Source organism: Phyllostomus hastatus, unplaced genomic scaffold (genome assembly GCF_019186645.2).
Source record: "Phyllostomus hastatus isolate PE091 unplaced genomic scaffold, TTU_PhHast_1.1 phas_scaffold_182, whole genome shotgun sequence".
NCBI lineage: Eukaryota > Metazoa > Chordata > Mammalia > Chiroptera > Phyllostomidae > Phyllostomus > Phyllostomus hastatus.
In genome coordinates, this window is record NW_025334013.1 from 17,685,424 (window position 1) to 17,697,101 (window position 11,678).

The window sequence follows — 11,678 nt, forward strand, 5'->3', positions numbered from 1 at the left end:
CCCAGATAAGGTCAAGTTAAAGGAGTTCATCATCACCAAGCCCTCATTATATGAAATATTAAGAGAACTTATCTGATAAGAAAAAGAAGATCAAAACTATGAACAGTAAAATGACAACAAACTCACAACTATCAATAATTGAGCCTAAAAAAACAAAACAAACTAAGCAAATAACTAGAACAGGAACAGAATCATAGAAATGGAAGTCATATGGAGGGTTATCAATGGGGAAAAGGGAGGAGGAGAATGGGGGAAAAGGTACAGGGAATAAGAAGCATAAATGGTAGGTACAAAAATAGACAGGGGGAGTTTAAGAATAGTATAGGAAATGGAGAAGCCAAAGAACTTACATGTACAACCCATGGACATAAACTAAGGGTGGGGGGGGGGACGCTGGAGAGAGGAGGGTGCGGGGTGGAGGGGGAGAAAAGGGAGGAAAAAAAAGGGACAACTGTAATAGCACAATCAATAAAATATACTTAAAAATTAATAATTAACTAGTTCCTCTTAGTTTTTCAAAGGGCAAAATATTAAAATTATTAAGGGTAAGTTCCAAATAATAAGAAAGTCCTATGTGAGATTAAACCAGTTGGGCCTGTAGCCCTGACGCTCTTTTTCACTTCGCATTTACTCCAAATACTCTACACAAGAACTTTCCCTACAAGTCCTCAAAGAAAGTTCTGACTTTCTGGACACTACAACACTGACTGTCAATCACATCTGGGTTGCAAACATGCAGAAGTCATCATGGTCACAAATACTTTCAGGAGATCCAACTGTGAGTTTTGAGCTATTAATAGCTAACATTTATGGAATGTTTTTTTGTGGGGCAGGCACTGTTCTGAGTAGTTTACTTATATCAACTGATGTAATTCTCTCAATAAGCCTATAGGGTAGTATTTATTATCATCACCATTTCACAGATAAGAAAACTAAAGTATGGAGAGTAACTTTTTCAAGGCTATATACCTAGTGCAGGGGTGTCAAACTCATTTTCACCAGGGGCCACATCAGCCTCAAGGTTGCCTTCAAAGGGCCAAAATAACTTTAGGACTGTATAAATGTAACTACTCCTTAACTGTTAAGGAGTTGAAATTACATTTGGCCCCTTGAAGACAACTGCAAGGTAAGTCACCAACCTGGCTGGACCTTAAGCCCAGGCAGCCTAGCTTCAAAGCCTGAAGTCTTAAACGACAGCTACATTCATCAGTATGGAACATCACCGAAAGGACAGATGATTTTAAAATACTGACTAAGCTAAAATGTATGCCATGACATGCTACAGTCACCAACAGCCAGACTTCACAAGCTGAGTAATAAGAAGATACTATGAAGGCAAGTTTTCTTCTTTATCCTTTCTCATTCTCCTCCTGGGCCTCCCAAGTAAATTTGAGTTAATATAACTGAAATGCCTTAAGTAGTGCCTGGCACACAGTAAGTACTCATTAAGTATTAAGTAGTGGTAAAAACAGTAGACTATGCCTACTAATCCTGCCTCACTCTAATCACTACCATATATAGGAACTGTTGATATCCCCACCATCTTTTCCCCTTTTGGCATTACAGGAAATCGGTTAATAAATGAGTTCAGTCCATTGTAAAAAACCTAAATGACTCTTCAATCTGTTACTTTCACCTGACCATAATGCAGTCCTCACTTCTCTTCTTGACTTACACAGATTGGATTGGGGCCAGAAGAAAGTAGAATAAAGCAGCTTTGTAACTTTTTGACTAGTTGCCAAAAGCAGAAGCAAAGTTTGTGAAAAGCAACTTAATCTACCAAAACGTTGACTGTTAGATGGAAACTAGCAAATAATTCTAACAAGAGAAGCTCTGCATTATGACCAAGCATTTTCAACCACATGATTTATTATTGCAGTTTTAAAAGTGATGTGACTAGACACAGTAAAGAACAGAGATGAAAGCAACGATAATCAGAGCAATAGGGTCTCCCCTCTCTCAACTGTTCTGCACAGTTATGTAGGTTAAAAGCTCAACAAAATCAAGATATATTTCAGAGGAAGAAACTAGCAAACCTAAACATTTTCAATTCAAAAAGACAATACTGGAAAATGATCTAGCAGTCACTAGTATTTTTCAAACTGCAGGCACAACATTAATGGGTTATATCACTTTCATGGAGACCAACAGTTTGTTTTGAATGAAATACAAGAAAACAAAATTGAATAGAAAAATATTACAATGCATCCCTGGTAGTAAAACAATTATTTCATGAAACTTGTTTCAATTTTAAATATTAATATGTACATATATGTGTATAAATACTGGGTAACAAGGAAAATGCATCTCATAGTGGGTTGTGATCAAAAAAGTTTAAAAGCCACTGTACAAGAACATAAAAAATTGGCCAGTCAAAAAGGAGGAAAATATTTACTTCAAACTACATATGAAAAAACATTCACAGTTTTTGGTGGTTCTCTAAATTATAGTTCTTTAAATGCAAGATTCTGAAAAAGAACAAATAAAAAGGAAATCATCTGGGTAAAAATCAACAATTTAACAGAGTTATCCAAATAAATAATTTCACAAAATGTGAGGTACCAAAACTAAAAAATATATACTAACGAGAGACAAACAGAAATGAGAGAAAGCTAAGACTTTCAGTTCACCTAGCTAGTAAATGCCACATCAATACGAGATGACCTATTCCCTTTGCAAAACCTCTCATTCTCAGTCTCAAGAACACTTATTCAACGGTGTTACCTAATCACTGCTTCCTAATCTATAGCAAAAACCTGGTGAAAAGGAAAGGTAGATTTGTAAAATTCAGTGATTATTAGGGTATTATTTTTTATATGACACATGTACTATTTTTTAATCCTAAAATATTCCCTAAATTCTGAAATATTCCAAGAAAAAAAAAATCACATACACATTTTGGATTACGTGTCGGTAAAAACAGTGAGATGATCATCAATCTAATAGAAAAAAAAATTAACATCATTGTGCTAAATTAAAATTGCCTCTTATTTTGAAAAAATGGAGGAACAACAGGTAAATCTGACCTAAATCTTTTTCAACTACTATGGAAACTAAAGAATAAAGTTCAATTCCACCTAAGTGCTAATCATTCTAATTTATCCCCACAGTAACAGTGCTGATACTACCAACAAACTACTAATTTTCCTAAATTCAGTAAGTGCCACATTATTAAATTTCAGGTGAAAGAAAACTACAGAAATTTTAGGAGATAAACTGATTATCAAATCCACATATAAAAAGAGTTGCTTTTGAAACAAAATAAATGTTTAAATCAAAGTAAAGTACATTCTAAATACCAACAAGTAAATCATTACAGAAAAATTTAATTTTTCAGCTCCGTAAAATACTTTTCCCACCAAAGGCAGGGGAGTATGACAAAAACTACTATAAAAAAACTGTACTTAATTAATGTCTGAATTAATAAGGGAAGTTAATATCTAAGAATTAAAGTAAGTAGTATCCCCAACCAAGTGTTACTTCTTACCAAAAATAATTCATTTCTTTCTGTTAACCAGAATCTATAATTCTCAACTGTTTGCAAAATACTTACAAAATAACATCTTACCATATCTGAGTCCCAGACTCTTACATTAAGCTGCACCTCAACTAATATAAAATCATCTCCTCCCTTAGAGGCGCAACAATTTTTTAAAATTTGAGAACAATAAAAGCATAAAAGAATATTAATATGATGAATAATGTTCTAAATGACCGTTTTCATTTTTCAACTTAAAAAAGAATCGGTCTGTGAGAGTTCTACCCTTTTCTAAAGGAAAAATAAAAACACCAAATTAAATATATTACTCTAAACATGATAGTCCTAAAGCGATTAATGTACTTAATTTTGCACAAATTTCCAAAGTTGGAAATGAGAATGGAAATAAGTCCGAAATTTCAGTTTTAGTCTTTTTTTAATATTTCAAAGTTGTTAAATTCATATTTGAAACATTAAGATTTTAGAGTTTAAAACTACTATATATTTAATATTCTACAGCTCAAAGAAAGGAAAAAAAACTAATGTCAAGGGTTTAGACATTTTAGTAATATAGAATATATTTTATTTATGCTACCTGTTCTCCAGAAAATGCAAATGTAATTAGCTTCCATAAGATTTTTTTAAGAGGGAAGGATCTGGTCCTGTTTTGCTTTCTCCATGTATGACTTTTGCTATCTAAGAAATATAAGTAGTAGCCCTGGCTGGTGTGGCTCAGAGGACTGAGCGCCAGCCTGCAAACCAAAGGGTTGTAGGTTCAATTCCCAGTCAGGGCACATGCCTGGGTTGTGGGCCAGGTCCCTGGTTGGGGGCACAGGAGAGGCAACCACACACTGATGTTTCTCTCCCTCACTTTCTCCCTCCCTTCCCCTCTGTCTAAAAATAAATAAATAAATAAAAAGAAATATAAGTAATAAAGGGTTTGTAATTTGCCCTAAGCCACTGTTAATAAAAAGACCAGGTAACCCCACCCACCCCAAGATTCCCCACCAGAAGCAGTATTCTTTTGTATTTCAGAGAAATTGGATTTCTCCCTTAACCTAAAAAGGAGGAATCACTAAATTAGTAGAACCTGGTACAAAAAGGTCATGAACTCTGGAGACAGAAAGACTAAGTTCAAAATCCAGCTTTCCTGATAACTAGCTTTGTTACTTTGGGAAAGTTATATGACTTCTGTCCTTCTGTCCCCTCATTTTCTCACTTGCAAAATGCAGATAAGAGCAGTATTTTTTTAGGGTCATAAGGATTAAAGAGTTAATATATGTAAACCACTTAGAACAGTTTCTGGCACATACTAAGTGCTATGTAAAGTTGGCTTTTATTTTTACTGTTTACCATTACAGATTTTTACAGTTCAGTTGTGAAAAAAGTTTCCTAAATGAAAATTATTTAATGGTACCTATAAAGAACATTTTATATTAATTAAGCTGTGATGCAAAGTAACACAAGAACCTTAAACTCAAATAATCATGAGAAATTACTGTGTTTTGAAAACAATAGAAAATCATAAAATCTAGCTTAAAAAATCATGTGTCATTGTCACTCATAAGAAGCAACACTTTCTTAGAGTTAAACCTTTTTGAATTCTAATTATGTTATCTCTTTTTTTTTGCTACACCCTAAAGATGTAGGACTAACATTTACACTTAAATACTGAATTTGGTTTCCATTTGTACATATCTGAATTAAACCATTTACACTAATTTACTAATTTACACCAATGTCACCTACTTCATGTGAATAGCCTATTTATGTATTTTAATTCCACATAGTAGATACCTAAAGGAAATATGCTGAAAGAAATGTATTACAAAAATTACTGCTATTTTCTAGGGTGAATAAAAAGAAACCTGACTAGTACGAGTATCAACCAAGCTAACAGGTTAAAGTGCATCCATCACAATCTGTAGTAACACCTTAAGATATTAAATACTGACTGCCTTGTGTTGATCTGTTGACTTACAATAAGTCAGCACTATTTATACTTTTTCTTTTCTGATTTAAAATACTACTATATATTTAAAAGGCGAACACAATAAAGACAAATTTTATGAAGCCCATAATTCAAATATCTGGTTTTTAATGTAAGTAACAGAGAAAATACCCTATTTCTACATTTAATAATTAGATATTCCAGGACTTAGGTTTATGGCCCAAATAAAAATATCAACAGCATGATGTGGCTGCTGTTCCATTGTATGCTACGTTCTCTGCCAATAAAATTATCAATAAGTCAGTTTATGGCTTAAGCCACATATTCTGTACAAGAACGTGCATTGTACTTTTAAGTTAATCAGCAGATAGAAAGCTCGCCTTATTGCCATTTTACTATAAATATAACAACTTGATCTCTTGGTATAAACCAATTAAGGGAATATATGGGAAGAATAAACTATTCCTAATATTCTTAAATATATTTCAAAATATTTCTAGGTTGAACTAATTTTAAAAATTCTTCCTCCATTTAAATCACACATAAATCAAAATATCCTGTTTTCATATGCAGAACAAAAAAATCTTTTAGACAATCTACTGAAAAAGAAGTTCCATGAGCCTTTATCTGTAAGCAAAACAAACTGTATGGAGCCATGAAGTGGTTTTGGCAGATGACAGAAACTCATACCACAAGGTAACAATGGTAAACACATGGAGGAGATGTAATTTGTTTCTTAAATTTTAAAAACTGTGTTATCCTTAAAACATATCCTAATCTCAAGGATAAAAATCAAAACATGTAAAACAAAATAACAAGTAAAATGGCAAAAAGTAACAACAAGAAATAAACCAAATCAAAACAAAAAAGAACTGGTAGGCATAAAATATGCAAAAATACATTTTAAACTCTCAGGATTATAAACAAAGATTTTGCCTAGCTAAAGTAGAAATTTCTATAGAAAGCTGACAGTAAGTCCTCTCCTGAGCTTTAAAAACACATACAGCTTGTCCTCAAATAACATTGTTTTGTTCTAACGTTGATGAGACGCACAGGAACTTAACTCTTGTTTATATTAACTAATCTATGGTAAAACTGGTTTCATTACATGTTGTTTCACTTAAAAGTTACAGAACCTACCAATGACAAGTGAGAACTTACTGTACATACTAAACTGTCTCTAGTAATATTTTTGGTTTTCGTTTGGCAGCTAGGTAAGAGGTGCAGGCTTTCTGGTAATTAGAAAGTAACAGTGTTCTGTATGAGGACCAGGAGCATGAACACAACTGTTCCAATGAGACTACAGGATGTTTGTTTTATGTAGGGGCTTTCATGTAAAATTTATACCATAATAGGCAGAAGTGATTTTAAAAGAGGAAGAGACTCCCTAAAATTTCCAACTTCTGCATAAGTTTCTTTCTAAAGTCCTTTTAATTTAAAAATCTGTCATAGATGTATTACCCTAAAACTTTCATTCTGATAACGTTAACATATAGAAATAAACCACTAAATACTATATTGTGTTCACAAGCCTACAGCTTTGATAAAACTAAAACCCACTTCCTGTGTGCATGTATAGGACTTCTTTATTTGTGATTATATATAGAGAGAGATATATATATGACTTTGGATAAATCATCACCAATCCTTGAAGCCCTGGTTTCCTTATTTGTAAAATGAAGGAGTAAGTCTGAACTCTATAGTTTCCTCCAGCTGTAAACTCTAGAAATCTATCTAGGTTCAGACGAAGAAATGCTCAAGAAATAAAAAGTTCAGAAATGAAAAAGGCTGAGCCCTGACTGGTGTGGCTCAGTGGCTTGGGCATCATCCTCCAAACTGAAAGGTCACCAGTTCAATTCCCGGTCAGGGCACGTGCCTGGGTTGCAGGCCAAGGGGCACAGGAGAGGTAATCGATGGATGTTTCTCTCACACATGGATGTTTCTTGCCCTCTCTTCTTCCCTCCTTTCCCCCTCCCTAAATAAATAAATACATAAAATCTTTCTTAAAAAAAGAAAAAGGTTGGAAGAGGGCTTTGCATCAAACCAAATACAGATCTATCTATGGAGTGCCCATGCTAAAAGAAAAAGAAGGGGAAAATCCACAAACCTGGAGGTAAAGAGGCAGTTAGACAGAGACAGTCCATATTCATTGGGGTTAGTTTTTAAGGAAGGGAAACGTTGAGGCCACGCTGAACAGAAGCTAGAGATGCCAGTATTGATGCTGAGAAGTACTGCTCTGGAGCTTTCAAAGGGGCTTCCTTCAGCAGTTAGGTCCTGAAAGCCAACAACAAGGGTCCTTTCCTGTGGCTTCTATGGCTACAGGGGGACTAATATGGCTAAGCTCCAAAGTCCTTTGCTAAAAATAGATGAAGGAACCAGCCCAATTTTGGAATAGGCCATGGTCTATGCTATGTTCACATACGTATCATGTAATGATATAACTCATTAAAGAGAAGCACGTGCTAAAAGCTGTATTTATTCTGTTCACCGAAGTACTAAATTTTAGAACACAATTTATATAATTATAGAAACTGATCACACAAAAACATTCGCAGTCAAATGCTAGACACACCATAAAGATAGGAAAAACAAAAATAAAAATTAACCAACCCTGTATCTCAAAATATGCCTCAGATCACAAAATTTGGGAAACAAGACACTAACCATTATTAACACCAATCCCTTCATTTCAGAGAAATTTAAGAAATTTAAGTCTCAAAATGAGAAAAATATGGTTTTAAGACTAAGGCGGAAAAGGTTAAGAAAAATAAAAGAATACTGTATGAAATAAAGTACTGTAATGTCTGGCTTATGAAGAAACCAGAAGAAAAACAGAAAGTTGTCAATACAGTAAAAATGAAGAAACAACGTATAAGAGGCAAGGATAAAGATACATGTGCCCACTGAGTTCAACTAAAGAAAATGTACTTTGAAATGACTATAGTGAACTCTTCAGCAGAAAACGTTTCCGGTTTTTGCACACTAAGACTTTTGGCAATAAGCTTAAAAACCTGGGGGTTAATAATCTCTCAAGAAACTCTGTCCTCTGACACAGCAACTGTCCGTAAGTAAAGCATATGCAGAAAAAGACTGATCATCCCAGAACCTCGCATTTTTGCCTTAGGCGTGCACTTCTCCATTCTTGGGAAATCGAGAACGCCAAAACGATAGGACTCTCTCAAGATCTGTCAATCACCAAGATCACTGAAGTCCAATCGTTCGTAGTTCCGCATGCCTGCCACCTGCTATCCCATTCTAGGGAGAGCCCCCAAAACTGTGTTCCAGCAAGGCACTGGGAACGCCTTTGCTGTTCCCTAGCTACGGAAGCTACCGGAGCTCAGTCCAACCCAGAGCCTCCAGGCAAAACCTCCCCTAGGCCGGATAAATCTGCCCCGATCCAGGATTTGGCACAGCCCTCTGCTAGCTAAGAAAAGGCGGGAGAACCCCAGGCGAAGCACAGATGTCACCTACTAGTCGCGGGAGGGGTCAAAAAGTGAGGAAAGTTGGAGGGCAAGTCCCAGGGACCCTATTTCACAGTGGAGGATGACCCCAAAGAGGCCACGGGCCGTCCAGCTGGGTAAAAGAACAGCGAGATCCCGGGAGCAGCAGTCGGGGAGGAGAGGGGCTAAAGTGAGAGGAAGGGGGAAATCGAGAGGCAGTGGCGGACGGAAGCGCTGAGGCAGAAAAGAAGCCGGGGCTTGTATGAAGCGGGCGAGGCTGAGCAAAAGCAGCGAGGCGAAAGGTGCGAGAAGCGAGAAAGGCTAAGTTTAAGTGAACTAGGCGAGGCCAGCGTGAGGCAAAGGGCTGAAGTGAGGGAAGCAGAGCCAAGAGAACCCACACCCACAGCGATCAGGACAGAATTCCTGACCCGTCTCCCTACCGACTGTACTCCCCTGGCCTCGCTCAGACCCTGTCGGCAGCAGAGAACTCACCCGAAGGCTGCAGGGGCCCCACAGCCGGACATGGGGACCGGTCCAGACCCACAGAAGAACCAAGCGGGTGGAGGAAACCGCGGCGTTAGCGCGACCCGGATGCGCATCCCTAGGAACCGGAAGTCACGGTCCAGGGTCACCTCACAATCCACACTTCGTTCCACCAGAAGCCCCTGGGCGCATGTGTCAGGACAAACGGGGCGGGGCCCTCCTCATTTTTCTACTCCGGCGAGCCCCGCCCCTGGTTACGCCTCTCCGGCGTCAGCTCTCATTTTTCTACCGGTCTTTTCAATCCATGCTTCTCTATAGCGAACGCAAGGAGAAATGCCTTTGTAGGATCCTTAAAAGCCGTGGACGAATAGGTGGGAAGTTTTGGAAGACACGTGTGGGGGAAGGCTAGTCCAAGGTGATGTTTTTATCCCTAATATTAGTTTATAACTAATATTGTATTTAGCTTACAATTAACTTGTTTCATGCACATTATTTTATGTAATTGTTTTGTCATAAAAATTTTAAATTCTTTATTAACTTGAACTACCCCAATATGGGTTGAAGTCAGGGTTTGTGGAGGCCTGAAATTTATTCAATTTGGGGGCCCTCTTTAAGAAAATTCAAAATTCAAAATTTTTTTAAACTTCCATTAACACAAGATCCAGAAAAATTACACAGTACTAACTGCTTGATATGCTTCTAAAATACGTGTTTTGTGTAAATTTTTTGGCTGTAGTCTTGGATCACCTCTTCCTATGACAACTGACTAAGTGATAATCATTTATATACTAAGATCTTTGACTTCTCACTCTCGCCCCACATTCATCAGCAAGTCCACAGGATCTGCATTCAAAATCTGTCCAGAGTCAGAACGTTTACAGCCTCAGTAAATGTGTTAGCTGTTTGCCCTTTCCTACCCTTGCTCTCCCACAATAAATTAACACATCAGCGGGCTTCGGTTAAAACCTTGATCAGATCATGTTGCTCCTGCCCTGGGTCCCTATTTCAAAGTGAAAACTAAAATTCTTACATTGGCCTACCCTCAAGGACCCTCAAGATTTGACACCACCCCCCTTCCCGGCACAACTAGCTTCATCTCCTACTCTCTCCATTATCCCTCTACCCAAGGAACATTGGTCTGTTTGCTTTTCCTCAAACCTGAACATAGACTCAGGGCCTTTGTGTTTGCTGATCCTTCTGCCTAGAATGCTGTTCCCCCAGATAATAGCAACACTGTCAATTTCTATCAATTGCAATACTACAATGGGGAAATAGCAATAGAATGTTGTTCTCCCATTCACCCTGTCACCTCCTTTACCTCTTTGTTCAAATGTCACCCTCTTAATGAGACCTTCCCTGACATTATATTTCAGGGGTGTCAAACTCATTTTCACCGAGGGCCACAGCAGCCTTGCGGTTGCTTTCAAAGGGCTGAAATAATTTTAGGACTGTATAAATGTAACTACTCCTTAACTGCTAAGGAGTTGAAATTACATTTGGCCCTTTGAAGGCAACTGCAAGGCTGATGTGGCCCCCGGTGAAAATGAGTTTGACACCCCTGCTATATATTTTTCCCTGACTATGTTTAAAATTGGAGCACCATTCTCCCTGCACATCTTAATGCAGTCCCCCACTTAATTGTTATGTTATAACAAATACTCCACTTGTTTAATGTCTCTCTCCCCACACCCACACATACTAGGATGTAAGCTCCATGAGAGCACATATGTTTGTTTTGTTCGTGGATATATCTCAGCACTAGAACAAAGCCTGACACATCGTAGGCATCCAATAAATATTTGTTAAATGAAAGGATAAATTGCTCATGAACTTTGTTATTGGTGATCTGAAACCACACGAGCTGAGCCACCAGCTCCACCAGGGGGTGCCCATGTGTAACCAATGTGGTATCCCCAGAAGTTACTCCTACAGAATACACATACTGTTAATTCTAAAACGGAGCTACAGGAAGGCACACAAATTCTCTCCAGAGCAGAGTACTATATCTACTAGTGATAAAAAACTCTCCAGTGTCCTCACAGCCCCTGCTGTGCTCAAGCTTCAAGCTTCCTGCTATGCTCCACAAATCCTTTATTGACCTGCCCTTTCTAACTCTGATGTTATGCCCAACTTTCTTTCCTCTCAGGTACTGAGCTCTAGCCATTCTCTTTCTTCCTGTACAAACCAAGGTTTCTTGCTTCAGGACCTAAACACAAACTGTTCACACTCTCTCTCAAACACTTCCCAAACTTCTAAATAACTGGTTCCTTCTGCTATTCTCAGTTAAATTTCACCTCTGAAGGCTTCATACAGGCCTCTCACTATC

General features: G+C 37.5%; 1 protein-coding gene across 2 annotated transcripts in view; it reads right to left on the minus strand.

Moving 5' to 3' along the window:
- The window catches only part of EYA3 (EYA transcriptional coactivator and phosphatase 3), a 91,687-nt gene extending 82,221 nt beyond the window's left edge, over positions 1-9,466 (minus strand). For both annotated transcript variants that reach the window (XM_045858833.1, XM_045858832.1), the window contains exon 1: positions 9,362-9,466. The gene's annotated coding sequence lies outside the window, so the exon portion shown is untranslated. The remainder of the gene's footprint in view (positions 1-9,361) is intronic.
- Between the last annotated feature and the right edge of the window lie 2,212 nt (positions 9,467-11,678).